The following is a 23,409-nucleotide window of genomic DNA, read 5'->3' as shown; positions in this document are numbered from 1 at the left end:
CCCTCCAACAGCTTCCTACGGCTCAGAATAAAATCTGAGTCCTGAGCTGGCCTCAAGTTCCAGCAAGGCTGCCTGCCCTCTGTCTTTCTCTGTGTCCCCTCCTCTCTCCCCTCCAGCCTTCTGTGTTCTTTGAACATTCCACGCTCATTCTGGCCTTGGGGCCTCCACGCTTGTTTCTCCACCTGCCTGGAATGTTCCCCAGCAATTTTCAAATGACACCTTCTCATCCCTTTGGACGTTGCTTAAGTGTTGTCTGTCTTCTCACAAAGGCCCTTCCCATCTCCTCTTTAAAAGAACTGAGCCCTCACCCCGTCACACTCTACCCTGTGATCCTCTTCATATCATTCTCTGAAATAACTTTATTTGCAGGTTTAGTGTTTGCATAGCCCTCTCCCCCAGGTAAGCTTCCAGACAGCAGGTATATCTTTATCGTTACTATTTCCCAAACACCTAAACCAATGTTTGAAATAGTGGGGGCTCAATGACTATGAAAGAATGAATGTTCATACAGATGAAAGTAGCAAAGTAGGATTAGAATCAAGTACTGCCTGACCAGAGACTCCCCAGGATGGGATTTTTGAGCCTGACAGGGCTGCAAAGGGCATAGTGTAGAAGAGATGACAAAGGAAACCAAGCCTTGCAGAGAGCCTCTGTCCTCAGCCCTTCCCAGAGCTTTACAAATGTTACTCTTTCCTTCATCCCAACATTCCTAACTGGAAGGTGTTCTTCTTGCTTTACAGAAGAGGAGACTGAGGTTCAGAGTGGTTAAGTAGCCCACCTAAGAGCCAGTATGTGGTGGCTCTGGGATTTGAATTTGGCTTCCTGACTCCAAAACTTGTTTTACGCCAAGGCAAACAGCAAAGTTTGGGCGTAGCTCCAAACATTACTGACTTTTTAAAAACAACAAATTATAAATCCATTCATAAGAAATATATTCACCTCTTTTCTGCACAAGCGTAGTACCAGGATAGAACAATCCTTGTTGGGTAACTAGTTCCCAAAGTAAATGACCCATTGTGAAAATGATTTTTTAAAAACATTTCTCTTTTCAAGTTTTAAGGGGTTGAAGCGGGCATTTCTTTGGCACTCATTCTGTGCTATCTGGAACTATTATTGGCCTATTTGTCAGTTAGCCTATTGGCCTTTCTGCCTAATCTGATTTCAATTTTAAACTAGCATGATGCTCTATTCCTTTTATTCCTTTTTTATTTTTTAATGAAAAAAAATTTATTTTTATTTATTTATTTTAAAATTCATTAACTTGAGATGTCTGGTTTTCTTTAATAGTAATCTTTTTTATTTATTTATTTAGTTTTATATTTATTTTTGGCTGTGTTAGGTCTTCGTTTCTGTGCGAGGGCTTTCTCTAGTTGTGGCAAGCGGGGGCCACTCTTCATCGTGGTGCATGGGCCTCTTCACTATCGCGGCCTCTCGTTGTGGAGCACAGGCTCCAGACGCGCAGGCTCAGTAGTTGTGGCTCATGGGCCTAGTTGCTCCGCGGCATGTGGGATCTTCCCAGACCAGGGCTCGAACCCGTGTCCCCTGCATTGGCAGGAAGATTCTCAACCACTGTGCCACCAGGGAAGCCCCCCAAATTTTTTTAATTTTTAATTTCTAATATAATTTTTTTTTTTTTTTTTTTTTTTTTTCGGTATGTGGGCCTCTCACTGTTGTGGCCTCTCCCGTTGCGGAGCACAGGCTCCGGACGCGCAGACTCAGCGGCCATGGCTCACGGGCCCAGCCGCTCCGCGGCATGTGGGATCTTCCCAGACCGGGGCACGAACCCGTTTCCCCTGCATCGGCAGGCGGACTCTCAACCACTGCGCCACCAGGGAAGCCCTCTAATTTAATTTTTATTTTATATTTGAGTATAGCTGATTTACAATGTTGTGTTAGCTTCAGGTGTACAGCAAAGTGATTCACTTACACATATATCCATTCTTTTTCAGATTCTTTTCCCATATAGGTTATTACAGAATATTGAGTAGAGTTCCCTGTGCTATACAGTAGGTCCCTGATGGTTATCTTTTTTATATATAGTAGTGTGTGTATGTTAAACCCAAACTCCTAATTTATCCTTAACCCCACCATGTTTCCCCTCTGATAACCATAAATTTGCTCTATTCCTTTTATACTCACTCTCTGACCCATGTCTGTCGAGGATGGGGATGGTAAATGTTAATCAGCGTGTGTCTGTCTGCACCACATCCCTCTGATTTGATAAACCTTCATCTTCCCAGGCTGATAAATCCTCTCATCTTTGCAGGTTGTTTTCATAAAGCAGTCCTTTTAGTCCACTCTCTCTGTACCTTCTCCTCCTGTATTCCAAATGCTTCAGGTCTGCTGAACACATTACTCACAACATTCCAGGTATAAGTGAACCACGGCTTTACATTTGAGTGGGCTACTATTTCCTGCTTTTAACGCCCCTTTAAAAATGCCCCTTCTAAGCACTCCTGATTTTTGGCTGGCTTTTTAGCTCCAGTAGGAATAACTATGCACAAAAATAGACACAGACTGTAAAAGCTCGTAATTTTGTTATAGATGATTGTTGAAAGCCCTTTAATCTTGGAAGGATGGCTTGGATGATTTCTCCCAACGTTCCTTATCTTACAGGTGTCCATGCAGAAGCCCACCTGCCATCCGTCTGCCCACTCACGGAACCCTGTGTTATCCTCTATATTCTTATTAGTCAGCTTGGCATTGCACTACCCAGAGGAGCTTAGTAGTTTTTGCAAATCTGGAATTTCACCATATACTCCTTTTTTCAGGTGATTTACAAATATGCTAAGTAAGTGTGGTCCCCAGGCTGATTACTTGCAGGCAATACTGTTCATACAATCCAGAGAAATACCCTTATATTCTTTCATTGTTTCTTTTTTTTTTAAGCATCAAGATCAAAGAATTCCTCCATTTCAGAAAAATACAACATTAACCTTTTCAAGTGTATTTGCAAGTCTAAAAACCACTACATTTTCTTATTCCCTTTTATTCTTATTCTCAATTACTTTGCCAGAGCTTCTATTAGATATAAATTCCTCCCCAAAAATCCCCACTGCCTTTCTCTCAGTAGGGAATTGAACCTGATGCTGATGGTGCTGCCTTGGGCCCCTAAAACCTGCTAAGAAATGTTTGGCTTTTTTTTAAAGATATACATTTTTAAGATTTATTATTTATTTATTATTTATTTTGGCCGTGTCAGGTCTTAGTGTGGCACATGGGATCTTCGTTGAGGCATGCAGAATCTTCTGTTGCAGAGCGCAGGCTTCTCTCTAGTTGTGGTGTGTGGGTTTTCTCTTCTCTAGTTGTGGCGCGTGGGCTCCAGGGCATGTGGGCTCTGTAGTTGTGGTGCATGGGTTCCAGAGCGTTTGGGCCCTGTAGTTTGCGGCATGCAGACTCTCTAGCTGAGGCGCGCAAGCTCAGTAGCTGTGGCGCGCGGGCTTAGTTGCCCCGTGGCATGTGGGAACCTAGCTCCCCGACCAGGGATCGAACCCGCGTCCCCTGCATTTTAAGGCGGATTCTTTACCACTGGACCACCAGGGAAGTCCCAAGAAATGTTTTTATAGCAATAAAGACACTCAAAATTATTCTGACAAAAAACTGACACTAAATAACAAATAACTGTGATAGAATTGAGTTGGTGTAACTTCCATTGCTGCTTTTGGTTTACTCTCTGACAGCTCAATTTTGGGCAAGTTACCTGACTCCTCTGATCCCAGTTTTCTTGCCTATAAAATGAGGAAGTTAATGCCAATCTCAAATGTTGTTGGAAAGATGAAGAGTGAAACTGTGAGAATAATCAGCACAGTGCCAGAACACAGAAGACACAATCTCACGGTGTGCTCATTCCAGCTAATGGTCTCTAAGGATGCAAGGAAATCTGACCTGGAAAAACAGGGACTTGGTCATTTTCATAAAGTTAATGATGTCAAACAAATATGCTGGTGCCCTGCATCATGAGGCATGGTTAACCTTGGAAAAACTCTCATTGAAGCGACATGTACTGGTAGTAATGGGTCTGGTTTCTAGCTATTAGCTTAATATCATATCTAATCTAAAAGAACGCATCCTATTCTCCCATCCCACCATTCAGTCTCCAATAGGAGGTAAGCTGAGGCCCTCCTCCACACTAAGCTCCATTGCTGCCTCCTCCACACAACTAGCCCGAAGAGGGAAACAGACAGGTGGGTGGACAGAATGAACAAATTACCACAGAGTGATGGTTCATGTCAAGAACGCCTGGGTAACTCTCCTTCTGTATTAGAAATGATCCCTCCTTTTTTTTTAAATTTAAATTTTGGCTGTGTTGGGTTTTCGCTGCTGCACGCGGGCTTTCTCTAGTTGTAGTGAGCGGGGGCTACTCTTCGTTGCAGTGCGCGGGCTTCTCATTGTGGTGGCTTCTCTTGTTGCGGAGCAAGGGCTCTAGGTGCGCGGGCTTCAGTAGTTGTGGCACACAGGCTCAGTAGTTGTGGCTTGCGGGCTCTGGGCTCTAGAGCGCAGGTTCAGTAGTTGTGGTGTACGGGCTTAGTTGCTTGGGGCGTGTGGGACCTTCCTGGACCAGGGATCGAACCCGTGACCCCTGCATTGGCAGGCAGATTCTTACCCACTGCGCCACCAGGGAAGTCCAGAAATGATCCCATATTACAGAAGATACTGATGATTACATTTATTGAACATCTGCTATGTTCCAGTTGTGCCAGAAACTGTTCCAAGTGTACTATATATGTGTAAATATCTCATTAGATTCTTAAAATAACAGTATCATTCCCATTTTAGAGATACCAAACCTGAGACTTAGAAATACTGAGTACTTTGTTGAAGGTCTCACTGCTAACAGGTATCCTGTCTGGGATCTGCACCTGATTCTTAACCTGCTCTTTACCACTCACCACACTCTTCTTCTTGCTATCAACCTCTATACTGCTTGGTCTTAGCTACACTATTAGTTACACATTATGATGCTTCTTAAGATGGTGATTTTTATTTTGAGTTATCATGTTCAAAACATTTATACTGGGTCTTGATCATCTGAAAACATTAAAATAACACAGTTTCAGTTTTGGACAAGGCTCAAGGCAGGGTTAAAGCTTCAAGCCAAAAGAGCTCAGGTGGGTGTACCTTACAGAATTCCTCATGAAATGCATATATACACAGAGGACAAGAAGTCCTCATGAACCTAAGATTCAATTCAAGTTGACTAATGTTAGAGAGGTAGGGAGGGTGACATTTGGCTTCAAAACTCCAAAGCTGACAGTAAGAAATCCAATTGGCAAAACAACAGAGAAACTATTCCAAAGAAAGATAGTCATTATGGAAAAGTTAAGTCCAAAGGCAGCTGGGTTTGCCTTGAGTGAGAACAGCTTAACATCTGATCATTGTTGTAAGCAGATAGGGAAACAGTGAGATCCTGCCACCCCAGGCACCGTAATTCATGACCAGTCAGTCTGTAAACCTGTAAACCAGTCTGTAAAGTCAGTTTTCAAAAAGCTGGAGCAATGGTTACTGTGTTAGAAAAGAATTCTGTATGGTTTTCATCACTGCTTGGGTGAACAGTTAACTGCATGTAAAAGGAAGGAACCCCATCGGAGTAAAAGGTAAAGTAATGGTAACCTACTGAGGATTTAGCTATTCCAAGATATTGAGCCAATTCTGCTCAATTCAAAAAACAATATTGAAAAAACACATGAAAGGATGTTCAAAATCACTAAGTATTAGAGAAATGCAAATCAAAACTACAATGAGGTATCACCTCACACCGGTCAGAATGGCCATCATCAAAAAATCTACAAACAATAAATGCTGGAGAGGGTGTGGAGAAAAGGGAACCCTCTTGCACTGTTGGTGGGAATGGAAATTGATACAGCCACTATGGAGAACAGTATGGAGGTTCCTTAGAAAACTAAAAATAGAACTACCATACGACCCAGCAATCCCACTACTGGGCATATACCCTGAGAAAACCATAATTCAAAAAGAGTCATGTACCACAATGTTCATTGCAGCACTATTTACAATGGCCAGGACATGGAAGCAACCTAAGTGTCCATAGACAGATGAATGGATAAAGAAGATGTGGCACATATATACAATGGAATATTACTCAGCCATAAAAAAGAAATGAAATTGAGTTATTTGTAGTGAGGTGGATGGACCTAGAGACTGTCATACAGAGTGAAGTAAGTCAGAAAGAGAAAAATAAATACCATATGCTAACACATATATATGGAATCTAAAAAAAAAAAGGTTCTGAAGAACGTAGGGGCAGGACAGGAATAAAGATGCAGACATAGAGAATGGACTTGAGGACACGGGAAGGGGGAAGGGTAAGCTGGGACGAAGTGAGAGAGTGGCATGGACTTATATACACTACCAAATATGTGGGAAGCAGCCGCATAGCACAGGGAGATCAGCTCAGTGCTTTGTGACCACCTAGAGGGGTGGGATAGGGAGTGTGGGAGGGAGACGCAAGAGGGAGGAGATATGGGGATATATGTATATGTATAGCTGATTCACTTTGTTATAAAGCAGAAACTAACACACCATTGTAAAGCAATTATACTCCAATAAAGATGTTAAAAACAACAAACAAACAGAAAAACCAATATCAAGGTTCTGCCACAAATTATTTGGTGGATTCAAAGAGGAAACACAGAGAAACTGGGCATAAAAAACTACAGAGCCAAACCATTAACTAAGAATCAATTATTATACATATGAGGATAAGAAAGTGGTTCCAACTGCTGAGTTCCAATGGGTAAAAAATTAAAGTTAGTGCATGTTTTCTTAATGGTTTTTATTACAACTATCATGAGAAATGTGAGTTAAAGGGAAGGAACTGAAACAACACAGGCCTGCTGCATATTGGTATTCATTCATCAGAGTAGTAGCTGCCTCTGGGAATCCTCTCCAGTATCAATTAAAGAAGACAGCTTCAGAAACCCCTTTGCACACCCTGGCAATAGGAGAATAACTGTGTGATTGACAATGCTATAATATTACATCACTGTCATCTATGTTTCTGGGTTTAGCTGTGGGAATTCTGCTAGACAATATCATGACGATACCCTCACACTGAATAGGTCACATCAGAATATATGTCACAGCAAACTGGAAGTTAGGGTACCCAGACTTCTTTTTTTTTCCCTCTTTAAATTTAATGTGATATAAATTAAACATGTTTTTCTCTTTTGAAAAATTAATGTTTTGATTATAATAACAATGCGTTCCCCTTATAGGGACCGGAAATACAGAAAAACAAATAAGAGGATGAGTTATCCTAGGCTCTTAGTGTTTAGGTACATTTCCTTTCATTTTGTCCCCATGATTATGTGTTGTAGTTGTCATACTGTAAGTACAATTTTCACTGTAATTTTTTTCACTCAATATTAAATCTAAAGAACTTTCCTACTTATACTACCCTCAGCAGGCATTTAAAGTAACTCTATGTTACCATATTATTGCTTTTGAGAAGTATGTCATAATTCATTAACCACCCCCCTCACTGTTGGAAATTTAGTTTGTGCTTCTTTTCTCAATATCAAACATTCCATGTGCTTTAAAAATGCTATCATCCTACAACTTCCATTTTCGCTGCCATGTTTGCATAGACACAATATGAAAAACACCAGAGAACGCTGCAGGAATGCACGTGAGTCATGAAGAAGAGTCATGTAGCGACAGTCTGTCTCCATGTTCCACATGAAATATCAATCCGTTTATTGCCGGCTGGACCCAGTCCTCCAGGGAGAAATCACAAACCCACATAATGTTCCTCAGAGTCACATTTTGCATTTGTTATATTTTGGAGTTCAGATTTAGCTGACAGACGTGAAATAACACAGGTAGCTAGAATCCTCCAGAGATTACATGTGCGGCAGTGCTGAGCACACAGGCGATTCTGGTTATCACTGTGGGACTGCATCCTTCTTATTTCTGGGTTTTATTTAGGGAGGGATTTTTATTTTATTTTTATTTAAATGGTATTTTGGACGAAACAGCTCCACGCTGCATGCGGAACCCCCCTTCCATTTTAAAAGGGTAGATTATTTCCCCCTTTCCTTTTCTAGATATTTGCCAAGTGAGGACAGCAGCTCCCATGCAAGTCTAGAGAGCTCATCTACCTTCAGAGGGGCCTCTTCTAACAAAACTCCAAGTGCTCTGAATGCCCAGAATGGAAGCTCAGATGGAAGTTTATCAGGTTTGTTCTCCGCTGCAGAACTCAGAGGAATCGCAATTAAATGTGAACGCTTTCCCCCCTTCCTGGTAATAATTTCTAAACACTTTCCACTGAGAGCATCAAGGCAAAAGTGCCTGTGTGTCATTCAATTTCAACTCCCACAATTCCAGAAATCCTCATTTGAACTTGCATTTGATTTTTGACTGTGACATTTTCTCTCTCATTTCTTGGGCTGTAATAATCCATGTCTGGAATGGTATGGTGGATAGAAGGACCTCTGGAGCAGACAGTCATGACATTTTGTTCTTGCCCTGATTCTTCTTCTAGCTAAGTGATCTTTAACATCTTTGAGGTGTGATATTGAAGGGACAATAATAATCTTAGTCAGCAAACATTTATTGGATGTCTTCCACATAAAACGCAATTTGGGAGCACCAAAGAAGAAAAAAATTCAGTCCTCTAGGGCTCTCAATCCAGTAGGTGAGAAAATATTTTTTAAAATGTGGGTGTGTGTGTATATATTCTTGCATATTATGTATGCATGTATCCATCCATCCATCTACCTACCTACCTACCTATCCTCCACCCATCTATCTAAATATATATGACTACACAGCCTTCCAAGACTAAAAGGGATTTCTGTGGACTGAATGAGAATGGCTAGGAAGCTGCTCTGGAAATTATAAAGCACTAAATTAGGGCATTATTTCTCTTTTAAGTACAACAGAAACTTAAAACTTTCTTACCCTATCCTTGAATAATCCTAACAGCAAAATTTTGAATATTATCTTTGTTACTTAAATGTGCAATTATGGATACCTCTGGGTAGATTTAGATCAAGAACCATGCCTTTCACCTCTCCAGCCCTCTTTCCTATTAATCTAAAATGTCTTTAACTCTAACCAGACAAATCTCTTCCATGTCTTCAACCGTGTCATGTGCATCTCTTTGGCCCAAATATATAACACCTCTGCATACTCTAGAATGTCCCTGTCTTCTTTATCATTAGAATGTTGCAAGGATGAAATTAAAATTCACCTAAAGCCTTCCTTGCTCACTTCTCTCTTTGAACTTCTCTAGTATTTGTGGGCTGCCCTGTGCTGTTGACATTTGATATACAAGGGTGTGTACTGCTAGCTCTCTTGTTATATGTATGTGTCTTGCCTGTTCAACCAGACTGTAAGCTCTGGGAAGTCAGGTACAGTGTCACTGTAACCTAGGGTCCCTCATGGCATCTAGCACGCAAGTATACCTTAAAGGGACATCCCTGAAATCTCAAATCTGATCCCTTTTGCAATGGACAACAAACGAAGTAGGGGAGGTACCTCTGAAAGGCAAAAAGGAGAAGAAAGCAACAGCTATACCCTATTTCTTTTCCTTTCTACTCTCAATAGTTTTCTATTCCTTCTGGGTTTTAGCACCAAATTCCTTTACACAGCCTTGCCAAGGGTGATGTAAAACTCCCTTACTTCCCACCATCTGTAAGTCCTTCCCTATACCTCTAACACTTCAACTAAAAAATAAAAAACCTGTGACTAGATTTTCCAAATTTTCTTTCCTTCTGCTATTACTTTTTAGAGCAACTGCTACTAAACAATCAGCAAATAACCGTTTGTATGACAGATGCCATCAAAACACAACTGTGTTGGAAATTGGAGACAATACAAATAAATGGAAAAGTATCCTGTGTTTGTGAACTGGAAGAATCAGTATTGTTAAAATGTCCACACTACCCAAAGCAATCTACAGATTTAATGCAATCCCTATCAAAATCCCCATGACATTTTTCATGGAACTAGAACAAATAATCCTAAAATTTGTATGGACCACAAAAGACCCTGAATAGCCAAAGCAATCTTAAGAAAAAAGAACAAAGCTGGAAGTATCACACGCTCTGACTTCAGACTATACTACAAAGCTACAGTAATCAAAACAGTGTGGTACTGGCACATAAAAAGACACATAGATCAATGGACCAGAACAGAGAGCCCAGAAATTAACCCATGCACATATGGTTAATTAATCTACTACAAAGGAGGCAAAAATATACAATGAGGAAAAGACAGTCTCTTCAATAAGTGGTGCTGGGAAAACTAGACAGTTACATGTAAAAGAAGGAAATTAGAACATTTTATACCATATACAGAAATAAACTCAAAATGGAGTTATTTTATAAAAAATTCTAAATGTAAGATCTGAAACCATAAAACTCCTAGAAGAAAACACAGGCAGTAAAATTTTTGACATAGGTCTTAGTAATATTTTTTTGGATCTGTCTTCTTAGGCAGGGGAAGTAAAAGCAAAAATAAACAAATGGGACCTTATCAAACTTAAAAGCTTTCACACAGTGAAGGAAACCATCAACAAAACAAAAAGGCAACCTACTGAATGGGAGAAGACATTTTCAAATGATATGTCTAATAAGGGGTTAATATCCAAAGTATGTAAAGAACTCATAAAACTCAATATCAAATAATCAAACAACCCGATTAAAAAAATGGGAAAAGGACCTGAATAGACATTTTCCCAAAGAAGACATACAGTTGGCCTACAGGCACATGAAAAGATGCTCAACATCACTAATCATCCAGGAAACACAAATCAAAAGCATAATACAATACCATCTCACACATGTCAAAATGGCTGTAGTAAAAAAGACAAGAAATAACAAGTGTTGGTGAGGATGTGGAGAGAAGAGAACCTTAGGATACTGTCAGTGGGAATGTATATTGGTACAACCACTATGGAAAACAGTATGGAGATTCCTCAAAAAACTAAAAATAAAACTACCATATGATCCAGCAATTCCACTCCTGGGTGTATATCTGAAGAAAATGAAAACAATAATTCAAACAAGACATATGCACCCCAATGTTTGTAGGAGCATTATTTACAACAGCAAAGATATGAAATCAACTTGTGTCCATCAACAGATAAATAGATAAAGAAAGTAAAATATGGTATATACATACAATGGAATATTACTCAGCCATAAAAAAGAATAAAATTTTGCCATTTGCAACATGGATGCATCTGGAGGGTGTTATGCTTAGTGAAATAAGCTAGAGAATGACAAATGCTATATATTTTCACTTATATGTGGAATCTGAAAAATAAAACAAATGAATATAGCAAAACAGAAACAGACTCACAGATACAGAGAACTAGTGGTTACCAAAGGGGAGAGAAGTTGCGGGGGGTGGTGGTGAGGCAAGATAGGTGAAGGGGAATAAGAGGTACAAACTATAAGCTATAAAAGAAATAAGTTACAAGGATGTAATGTACAGCACAGGGAATATAGCCAAAAATTTATAATGACTTTATGTGGAGTATAATCCATAAACATATCTAATCACTATGTTGTACATCTGAAACTAATGTAATATTGAAAGTCAACTATACTTTAATAAAAAACAAAACAAAAACAAAACCCAAAACACAACTGTGTTAACCTACGGCAAGGAAAAGAGGTTCCAAGTTACACAGCTCTAGAGAGAGCAGAGGGCCATGAGAAAGAGGGAGAGTGTGAGATGGGGGTGGAGGTGGGGTGGGGGTTGGGGATATGTGTGTTTTCTGAATGTAGTCTGTCTCAGTAAACAGGAAATACTAATTACGAGGAAACAAGATAATCTCTGCATAGAAAGAGAGGCCTTAATGGTATAATTGCCTCTGAGCGTTTAAGGGTTCTGGAGGTAGAAAGCCTTCTTTTGTAATCAATGAGAATCTTAGGCTTATTTGCAAAGCTCTCTGAATTACCTCTTGATGAAAGTACTAATTTTCTGATTATATTTTCATATAAACATTGCTCCAGAAGATTTTTAAAAAATACAAACCAACCAACCAACCAACCAACGAATCAGTTCCTAATTTCCCTGTAAGTTACTTGTAAGTATAGCTTGCTGCAAATCGGGATTTCATAGGAGAAATTTGGTTTGCATTGCTGAATTGCAATTGAGCAATTGTTGGGATTATTGAAGGAAAAATTTGTTATGAAAGAAAATGGGGGGCTTTCCTGGTGTCACAGTGGTTAAGAATCTGCCTGCCAATGCAGGGGACATGAATTTGAGCCCTGGTCCGGGAAGATCCCACATGCCACGGAGCAACTAAGCCCTGCACCATAACTACTGAGCCTGTGCTCTAGAGCACACGAGCCACAACTACTGAAGCCTGCGTGCCTAGAGCCTGTGCTCCGCAACAAGAGAAGCCACCACAATGAGAAGCCCGCGCACCACAATGAAGAGTAGCCCCCACTCGCCACAACTAGAGAAAGTCCGCGCACAGCAACGAAGACCCAACACAGCCAAAAATAAAATAAATATATTTTTTTTAAAAAAGAAAGAAAATGGGAACTATGTGCTATATCCCACATCTGAAGTTATTCTTATAGATGTGATGATGGGCTAATAGCTTGTGAAAGCTGCAATCTCTTTGCGGTATTATTAATACATAAAAATGCTCTGCATCTGAAGAAGTAGAAAGGCCACAATTTTGCTTATATTTTGCTAACCATGCAAGATATTTACGGTTATTAAGGGTAATTTTCAACTTAGCTTTTTTCAGTTTTTGAGATCATAAAACTTATGGTCTATTATATTGTGTACCCAATGTGCTCATTATTGTAAATGAAATTATGTTTAACAAAGTTCATTATTAACACAAATCCATTTATTATAAATTAAACTGAAATATACAAAATACATGAATATAACATATTTGTAGAAGAGCTCTAAGACAAATTGAATCTCAAGAGACAATCTTAGGTGAGGTCCTGGTTATTCAATTTTTGGATTATAAATGGTTTCCTTTTCTGCTCTTTTACTGCTTCCTTCTTTCTGTTTAGCTACTTTAATGGCATGTATCACCCTCTATCAGAGGGTAGGACAGTGAAAGGGACAATGAATTGAAACCAGTCGATTCTGTTTCTTTTCAGCAGCTCTGATAAAAGAATTTGGCATGGGAGGAGGCAAAAATCTAGCTAAAACTAGTTCAAATTAAGGTTTAAAAAATGCTTGCATGGATTTTACTTAGCCTACCTAGCTACTACTGCACTTTAGAATTGGGTGTTCATTGTATTTCAGTCCCTATATGGAGGGAAAAAGGATGTTAAGGGTTAAAAAAAAAAAGTATTTCTAAGGAAAGCAGATGTTGTTGTTAGTCCCAAGGACAGGCTCAAGATGAGAAAGCAGGATGGTAGTGAGAGATTTTTTTAATAATCCTTTTCTTCCATTGCTTTTCCCCACCCCCATCAGCTATCTCCTTATCATCTTTATCTCCTGAAGAATCACATAACAGAATAAAATTGGAGTCACTATATACTCACTAGAATGACTAAAATAAAAAAGGTTGACAATACCAAGTGGCGGTGAGGATGTGGAGAAACTGGAACCTTCATATTGCTAGTGGGAACGTGAAATGGTACCTCTACGTTTTGGAGAACTGCCAATATCTCACATTATGACTCAGCTTCTTATACAACCCATCAAGTACACTCCTAGTCAGCAACCCAAGAGAAATGGAGACATGTCCATACAAAGATTTATAAATGAATGTTTAGACAACATTATTCATAATACCTAAAAACTGGAAAAAATCCAAATGTCTCATCAACTGGCAAATGGATGAGTAAAATCTAGTATATTCATGCTATGGAGTACTACTCAGAAATAAAAAAGAACAGGCTATAGGTACATGCTACAGTATGCGTGTCAGAAACATTATGCTAAGTGAAAGAAGCCAGACACTTAAGATTACATGTTGTATGATTCATTTTTTGATGTTTTTAGAAAATATAAAACTGTATCTAGAAAAAGCAGATCAATGTTTGCCTAGGGTGGGAATGGGAGTGAGGACTGACTGCAACAGCTATGAGGGAATTTTTTTAGTGATGGAAATATTCTAAAACCGAAGAGCATTGATGGGTGAACAACTGTATAAATTTACTAAAACTCACTGAATTGTATACTTAAAATGGGTATTTTTTATGACCCATAATTGTATCGCAATAAAGCTGTTTAAAAAATGAACAATGCTGGGAGAAAGCCCTCAGTATTCAGTATTCAGCAAGTGTGGTGTAAATAGGCCATCTCTGAAGGCTATAATTCAGGTTGCTCCAGAGAGAAACCGCTGTCCTCTAGAAATGTACCATTTTCCACTTGGACTAAAGGATAAGCAACACTCGAACTGCAGGGTGTCCAGGATATTTCAAGGGAAATGTGACCCAGAGGGCAGCTTTGCTCTAGGTACCGAGTGCTGTTTAGCTACAGGCTAATGGGTGAGTAGGACATTCTCTGTTACATGTCTACGGTAAATTAGGACCTACAGCTTTCAATATGCATATTTTAAGAGTCTTAATCTTCCTAGCGATGACACTTTGGTAAAAATGTTTATGCTTTTTAAATGCTTGCAGCAAATGGTTTGTGAATGTTTGAAAAGAGATAAGTGCCCACTAGGAGCCATGATGGGCTCTGTAGGGGTAGCAGGTGGTGATAATGAGATTCTCTCACGCACTAGGGAATAAGGTTGCATTCTAAGCACTAAATTAATCACACCAACAGAATGAATGGAGACAGAATGACTTGGTTCAGAAAGAGCCAATGGAATAGACCGGCAATTTGACTGTTTTGTTTAGATATTGAAACCCAGCTGAACAAAGAAGGTATGTGTCAGGGTGGGGTGGGCATGGAAGCAAGGGTGGGGGGCAGATTTAAGCAGCGAAACAGTGGATAAAACACAATTAAAAAGCCTAGCCTTGGTAGTATTGTTGGGACAGAGAGTTTGAATCTGGAGAATGGAAGCTCCTTGATCACTTAAAAGGCATTCTCTGCCGTTGGGCAGAGGCTATTTCATCAGGTCTCCTATTGATCCATACAAGATCTCTCTCAAAATTACCTTTCCTCCAATACCACGTGCACCAGCAGGCAATCAGAGAATCCGTTTTCTTGGTACCCAGACACCAGGAGAGGGAGTGTAAAAGATGGAGGGCAGGGAGACTTTGACCACAGTTAGGGAGGCCTTCCCACCATACGTTAACTGACTGCAAATCTTGTTGATACGCTGTTCTCGAGTCAACTAACTCAACACCGTGGAAGCATAAGACTCTATCAGACGAACACAGTGACTGGGAGCAGGGCTTGGTGTCAGGGTGACGTGGGTGTGAGCCTTGATTCTGGCACTTACTATATATGGCTTTGGGTCAATTGTTTAGCCTTGCTCAGCTTCACCTAACTCATTCAGAATAATGGGGTTAAAAAAATAGTACTTACCTCTTAGTGTCGACATTAAATGAGATATAGGGAAAGCACCTAGCCCAGTGCCTGGCACAGAATGAGTCTCAATAAATGGTAAGTTCATTCAGTGTGTGACTTAGTCCAGTTTCTGAACTAGAAGGACTAAGCCCACCCCTGGAACTTGGTCACTCATCGACGTCATGTCACAACTCGAAGCCCTCGGCAACTGGCCAGGCAACTCTTCTCTGGCAAGAACACCTCTGCGAACAGCCTCTCTTCAAACTTCAATGGTATCATTAAAAATAAGTTCTTGCTGTACTACATTAATTTCCTCTTTTTGACGGGATATTAGTATGAGGTTGACAGACCAGGAGAATGCCATAGATATAGTGTCTTTGATTTCAATAAAGCAGTTGATGAAGTCTTTCATTATCTATAAGATGGTGGGCTCTATGAGAGAAAAATTAAGTGGATTCACGGCTTGTGATTGTGGTTGTACATCTATATCCAAGAGGCTTGATGAATGACTCTGTCACAGCCTGTAGGGGGGGACCACTGATTGAATGCCATAGGCCTCTGCCCCTGGATTCTGCTCTGAGATTCAATATTTTTATTAATGGCATCAAAGTAGACCTAAGAGGGACATTTATCAGATTTTTCAATGACATAAGGCTGTGAAGGATATTTAATACGGTAATAGGCCAATGCAAAATTCAAAATTCCCTCAACAGGCTGACAGGCCACGGTGACACCAAAAAGATGCAATTTAACATGGATAAATGTAATGTCCTACATTAAGGTTCCAAAAGAAATCAATTGTTCAAGATGGAGGAATATATGGCTTTGCCACAGTTCAGAGAAATATCTGAATTTTTAGTTGAACACAAAAAAGAGGCCTTTTAATGCCTCTTTTTAGTGGAAAGAACATAAGACGACAGGTCAGAAGGGGAAAGGAATATACATATAATACAGATCAGCTCATTTACCTTACTGTTTCAGTCTTACAAGTTTGGCGATTATCTCCATTTTAGAAATGAATAGACTGAGGCTCAGGGATTTTAGGAAGTTGCCAAAGTAGGTGACAAAGTCAGGAGTTGACTTCCAAAATTCGTGCTCTTTATACTCATTATATCCTGCTGCCATTTCTCTCTCAGAGGCGCTGTGAGGCTCAAGTGAGACAATTTTAAAAGAAGTACCTAGCATGGTGCCCGACCCACATCTTCTGCTCAGAAGTTGTTGGTCTTTCCCCAGAGACTCATTTAGCTGTTAAGGCTATGTGCTTATTTAAAAGACTGGTACTTTATTTACTACAGTATGAGCCCTGCAGTTTTCTAAGTCTTTTCAAGTTTATCCATTAATATATCTACCACAGAAATGATTCTGTTTTCTTATATTCCTTTTACTCTCACTATTATTCCAAAACCCTTCATGCCAGAAGGGGAAGCCCTGGCCAGGAAAAGGTAGTGGGAAATTTGAGGGCAATCTGAAATCTGTCAGTCAGTAATGATTCCTAGATAATAAAAACTTTTTCTAAATTAAGGTAATTTTCAAGGGCTGCATTAGTGGTTCAGTGTTGCATATTTCCATGAAAAAAACTCAATTACCTTTAGATAATGGGGTGGTGTGTTAAGTAACCTTAGTATAGTGATATACATATAGAATGTACAAAATTTTCACTTAGTTCAATTATTTAATTAGTGTATCTTATGGTTATATAACACTTTTTTCCCATTGTTGGAGTCTTTATTGGAATTTTTTCTAAATATATATACTATATTTATATTATATATATTATATTATATATAATATTGTATATAATATATATTATACATAAATGTTATATATATATTTGGCATTCTTCCTATATATATTAATATAACATACATATAAATATAATATATAAAATACATAAGAATTCCAAATGTTATATATAATACATGTTCTTCCTAAACATATAATATATATAGCCTATATGTATAATATATGTAAATATTTAGGAAGAATTCTAAATATTATATATGATATATATTATAGATAATATGTAATAATCTCTCTATATCTCATATATATACATAAACAACTTTTGCTCCTCCCCTGCCTAAGTGCAGTTAATTGAAGGTCCTTAATTCTTTCCTTGATATCTGGAACATCACATAGCATCTGATTCATGCTGTGTGAAGACCATTTGTCACTGGGCCACAGTGCCGCTGCAGAAGGTGGCTGACGAATGCATATTGGCCCCAGCAGCATCCCAGGTTTTTCTCTTTTTAATAAATACTTAGGAGCAGTTGTTTGTCATTGTCTCTTGCACCAAAAGCAAGGGCTGACAACATTAGCTATCTAAAAGTCCCAGTTAATGGAGGGTTTATTGTAAAAAAAAAAAAATTCTTTGAGGGAGAGGGGCAAGCTCCTTTGAATGTTCTCTCCTTCCTTCTCCTCGCCTAGGCCAGCCATGATTCACAAAGCTGGAGAATGGAGAGTCATTAAAAAGATGGAGGGCTTCCCTGGTGGCGCAGTGGTTGAGAGTCCGCCTGCCGATGCAGGGGACGTGGGTTCGTGCCCCGGTCTGGGAGGATCCCACATGCCGCGGAGCGGCTGGGCCTGTGAGCCATGGCCGCTGAGCCTGCGCATCCGGAGCCTGTGCTCCGCAGCGGGAGAGGCCACAGCAGTGAGAAGCCCACGTACTGCAAAAAAAACAAAAACAAAACAAAACAAAACAAAACAAACAAACAAAAAAAAAGATGGAGTCATTAGCTGCTGACAGTGCTAGTCCTGTTCTCCCATCCTGGTGTGGAGAGGGATAGCCATGGTGAGTGACCAGGTTGCCCTGTGCAGTGAATGAGATGAGAACCTCTGCTGTAAACTCTCTTATAAAGATATGCAAAGAAGCAATGTTTCTGGTGTTGAAGGATTCTTTGGGGGCCAGAGCACTTAATCTGTGATAAAATGGGACCCGTCCTTCAGGTTTTTAAGGCTTAGGAGCTGTGCCTTCTTTTTGGAATGGCCTTCACCTCTTCTCTACCTGGTGAACCTCTACTCATCTTTCAATATGTCAAGACCAAGTTCAAATATTACTTTCTGAAAGATGAAACTTCTACCAACACCCCTGTCACCCATCCCCTGCCACCTGTCATGCTGTACTACAGCTAGGTGTTTGCATGTTTCCTTCTCTAGACCAAAATCTTGAAGGCAGAAATAAAGTCTTATTCTTTTTGTATTCCTTACATGCGGCTATTATAAAATGGCTCAAAACTAAACCAAACCAGACCAAAACAAAGAAATCTCAAAACAAATCACAGCAACAGACCTTTGAATGACAGTATCAAATTAGTCATGCTCCAAGAAAAATATATCAACTTAGCGCAGTGTATGAAAAAATGAAGTATATTTATTTTGTATCAGGTTTGTAAGCTTGTTGATCAAATATATGAGCTCAAGGTGAAAAAGCAAAAGGAAGAGCAATGCTTTCTAAAAAGGAGATGCTGAACTATCAAATGGAAAAGTTATATCCCTACTTGTCAATATAATTCATTATAATTTACAAGCCTCCAATGAAAACCAAGCAATAAACAATGATTTAGTATGTGGTTGAAAACAGGGTTTAATATGCAATTGTCACTGAACTCATTACACCTTCATATAATGTCATTCGCACAGTGAGAGATTATTCATTTTTACTTCAAGATAATCCTAATATTAAGCTGGACAGAAAACAACATAGGATGAAAACTTGGTAATTCATTCTTATGTTGCCCTAGAATGATGATAGTACAGGGCATGTCAATAATTAATTAATATAATGTTATTCACGTAATGGGCACCTGACAGCCATGACATGCATAATTAATGATGAAAATGCCATAGTGTTAATATCAAACCTACTGACTACATCAACAATTTTCCACCTATGCTTAAATTAAATCTTCCTGGTTCAATCTTCATGGGATTCAAGTAATTTGTCATTTTTGATGACAAATTTAAATGCCAAAGTTTATTTCCAATATATAAAAAATGACTGTTTGCCATAGAAGTATTTAATCTCAATTGTAAAAAAGAATTTCCTAACAGTATTTCAGGCAAAATGTCTCAATTATTGAAATCTCATATTTTAATTCTTTGAGATGAAAGTGGCTTCCTTTCCCCAGCATTTAAAAAAAAATTTTATTTTCAGTACATTAAACTGACCGATAAAAACATTCTAAAAATGTACAATTTTTCCTTTTTAACAAAGTATAATAAAGCATAAACCCCCCCAAAAACAGGATACTTGACATTTACAGTTCATTCTTGTTTTTATTTAGGTTGAATCTCTTCTCTCATCAAGGTTCATAAAAAATGATATTTATATCTCTTGAACACGGACAGAATGTGTTGAAGGCTCCCTGTGGGAAAACCATGAGCAGAGGTAAATACTGCAAGATCCTTAGCTCCTTGACTGCAGTGTCTCTTAGGGAAATGTTGCTTAGGAGAGATGCTAATTAAGGAGGCTGGGAGAAAAGAGATGTTACCTTTCCAAACACAACATTTAAAAACCAAGTATTATTAATACAGTGGTTTTATGAAGCACTTAAATCTTACATAAGCACGGCTTAGTTTTTGTTTCCTAAAAAAGACAGCATTTGGGCAAACCAAAAGCTGAATAATTTAAATTGTGAATTTGAAAGAAAAAAAATTTGCATCTAGCTAGGAATTTAAAAAATGCGACTTTCAAACACTTTCCCCCCATTTTATAATCATTTACATGGCTACTTGCAAAATCTCTAGTCACGCAGAAGCTGAAAAAGATGGTTTTAATTTTAAAATAGTAACACTGCACTCATTTATGAGGATTTTTGCAGGGAGAAGAGTTTTATAAACTATTCGTTTCAATATGAAAGGGCTTAAATTCAAGAGTGTTTAAACTGAGAATTTGAAGTTATTCCTTGGAATGGCCTCATGGCTAGTATCTTGTCTATATACAAGGTCAAAATAGATTTATGTCTCCAGTTAATTTGGACTGACTGCCAAGCAATTTATTAGGAAGCTGGAGTATCTGAATTGATCACTAAGACAAGAGAACAAATGGGCTTTGTCTCATTAGTTGTTTACTTGACGATTAAATCATTATGCCTGCAGAAAATTTACTTGACTTCCAAATGAGACAGACAGACGGACAGTCACCCCCATGACATACTATTTAGAACCCTATCTTAATTAAATGAAAAAAGTCAATTTTCAAAAGCTCAGCATTAAGCATATTTTGTTGCTTATTTCTTTGCCGAATTACCTCTCAGGAAGTGGAAGGGCTTCGTGTTGCCATTCTTCCTGATCTACTGTCATGTTCTCCACAACTGGAAACTTTTGGGAAGATGGATAATTAGGTATTAAATATCAGAAATTATAAGTGCCGGGTCTTCCATTAGCAAATACCCCTCTTCAAAATGTTCAGTTCGGGGCTTCCCTGGTGGCGCAGTGGTTGGGAGTCTGCCTGCCGATGCAGGGGACACGGGTTCGTGCCCCAGTCTGGGAGGATCCCACGTGCCGCGGAGCGGCTGGGCCCGTGAGCCATGGCTGCTGAGCCTGTGCGTCCGGAGCCTGTGCTCCGCAACGGGAGAGGCCACAACAGTGAGAGGCCCACATACCGCAAAAAAAAAAAAAAAAAAGGTTCAGTTCGATCTTTGATTAAAATTTCAGCAGAAGGCTTCCTTTGGAGGCTTGGAAGTTATTTTCCACATAATGGAGGTGATGGAGATGATAGAGGCAACATTTAAGGGGAAAAAAGACTCTCTCCAGTTCTTTCTGCCCAGCCTGCCAATACTGCCATCTTCACAGCACCCAGGCTGGCCAAGACCTAACCTCACACTGAACAAGGGAACGTTTTTTTCTTAAACATTTTTATTGGAGTATAATTGCTTTACAGTGGTGTTAGTTTCTGCTGTATAACAAAGTGAATCAGCTATACATATACCTATATCCCCATATCCCCTCCCTCTTGCGTCTCCCTCCCACCCTCCCTATCCCACCCCTCTGGGTGGTCACAAAGCACCGAGCTGATCTCCCTGTGCTATGCGACTGCTTCCCACTAGCTACCTATTTTACATTTGGGGAACAACGTTTTAATTAAGCATGGAGTTCTATTACTTTTGCTACTTAAAGTGAAAAACACTAAAGCAAGAAAGCTTGTTAAGGAACCACAGCATGTTGTACAGAAGTTGGTCACTGTGCCCTTGACAGAACCGTTACGGTCCCACAGTTCTAGGTTCTTACTGGCAGCTTCTGCTCTGAGAGTCGCACCTTGGTGAGGGACCCCAACAATGCAGCCTGTAGCACGCAGTTATCCATCAGCAAATATGTATCCAGCGTCGGCTGTGTCGTGCTTAGGGGCATACAGAAATGAATGGGACGTAATTATTGCCTCGAGGAGCTCCCGGTCCAGTGGGGAAAGTGAAGTGACAGATGCTCCAAGTGAGTATCTTCACTGTTTCGAAAGCTCAGGGTAGGGCGTGACGCTCTCTGCCTGGGGGAGATCTTCATGGTGTAGGAGACAGGCTTTCAGGGATGAATAGGAGTTTTCCAGGTAGAGGAGTAAGGGAAGGGATTTCAGGCAAAAGAGATATCACATGCAAGAGTGCAGACGTGTGCAAGAACATAAGAACACGACATGTCTGTTTATGGTTTTACAATTTTATTTACGTCCCTGTTCACTTTTGGCAAGGGAGAACTGTATATGTGAGTGGCAGGACAGGAGGCTTGAAGGTGGGTTGTGGCCAGATTTAAGGGCATTTGAAAGAAATTTGGTCTTCCAACTTAATTATATTATATATTATATTATATCAAATATATTATATTTGACAACACGTGTAAAGTGCTCAGAAGAATGCCTGGCATGGTGTGCATGCTCAGTAAATATGGACTGTTTTTATTATGGTGAAATCTCTGGGAAGTCAACAAAGTTTTGAAGAAGGGAAAGGATGAGATTAGAGTTGATGAGATCAGAGATCACTATCGCTCTATAATACTGAATTTGATGTCAGTACTGAGAACGGATTGGAGTAAGGAGATCCTGTCCACAGGCCAGTGCATTGAACTAATTCAGGTGAGTGAGGATGAGGGCCAGGAGTGAGTTCTTGTTCACTGTGTACCCCCAGAGTCCAGTGAAGTGGCTGCATGTAGTAAGTACCCAATACATAGTCACTGAATGAACAAATGAGTGTCAATGAGAGGAGGGAGCAGATCTGAGAAACATTTGGCAGCAGAAAGGGCAGGGATGGGGAGTGTTGGCTGTAAACGGTGAAGGAAAGGAAAGTTTTTTAAGGATGGCTCCAGAAAACTGGGCTTGGGAGAGCAGTGCTGCAGAAAGGGGGAGGAGCAGCGTCGGTGGGGAAGACAAGGCTCTTGTGAATGAGGGTTTCTTTCCATGTAGCTGCTGGGTTCAGCCTCTCCTGAGGCTTGAGAAAAAGTGGCCACGGGAGGGCAAAGAAGCCTCTCACAGGCACCTAGTTTAATCCCCACAAACCCTCCCTGAGTCCAGTATCGTTATCCCTGGTTACAGGTAGGGAAACTGAGGAATAAGATGACATATTAACCAGGTGGCAGAGTCCAGATTAAAAACACACACATCTTTCTGCCACAAAACCTGTGCTTTTGTGTCAGCCTACCACATTGCCTCCCCTCTTAAAATGAACATTTGGAATAAGGTATAGTCCACATTCAGACAGCTTGTGGCTGGGGAGGAGAGGTACCTTTGCAAAGAAACCAAAGCGTAACTTAACTTTTGCTTCATTAATACTTCACAACCTGCTTTCCTCATTCACAGGGTTATTATGAGGAACCAAAAAAGATGCGGAAATCTTTTGAAAAATATAAAACATTCTATAAAAGCAAGGTGATATGAAAAAGAAAAAGAAGAAAATATGTTCAGATTCCTGTTAAGGAATTCTAGAAAAGTGCAAAAGATGAGAGAAGCTGGATGCTGTATTAGGACCATTTGACTGGCAACCACAGTTCAGAGAACTTGTTGTTTTTTCT

At 39.7% G+C, this 23,409-nt stretch overlaps 1 protein-coding gene across 19 annotated transcripts in view; it reads right to left on the bottom strand.

The window, feature by feature from the left end:
* The window catches only part of ANKS1B (ankyrin repeat and sterile alpha motif domain containing 1B), a gene marked incomplete at both ends in the record, with an annotated part of 1,149,683 nt that overhangs the window by 89,412 nt on the left and 1,036,862 nt on the right, over nucleotides 1–23,409 (bottom strand). The gene's annotated exons all lie outside the window — the stretch shown is intronic.

Source organism: Mesoplodon bidens (assembly GCF_964165515.1).
Source record: "Mesoplodon bidens genome assembly, chromosome: 11".
Lineage (NCBI taxonomy): Eukaryota > Metazoa > Chordata > Mammalia > Artiodactyla > Ziphiidae > Mesoplodon > Mesoplodon bidens.
The sequence above is the reverse complement of the archived record's forward strand: the minus strand, read 5'-3'. Positions and strand labels throughout refer to the sequence as shown.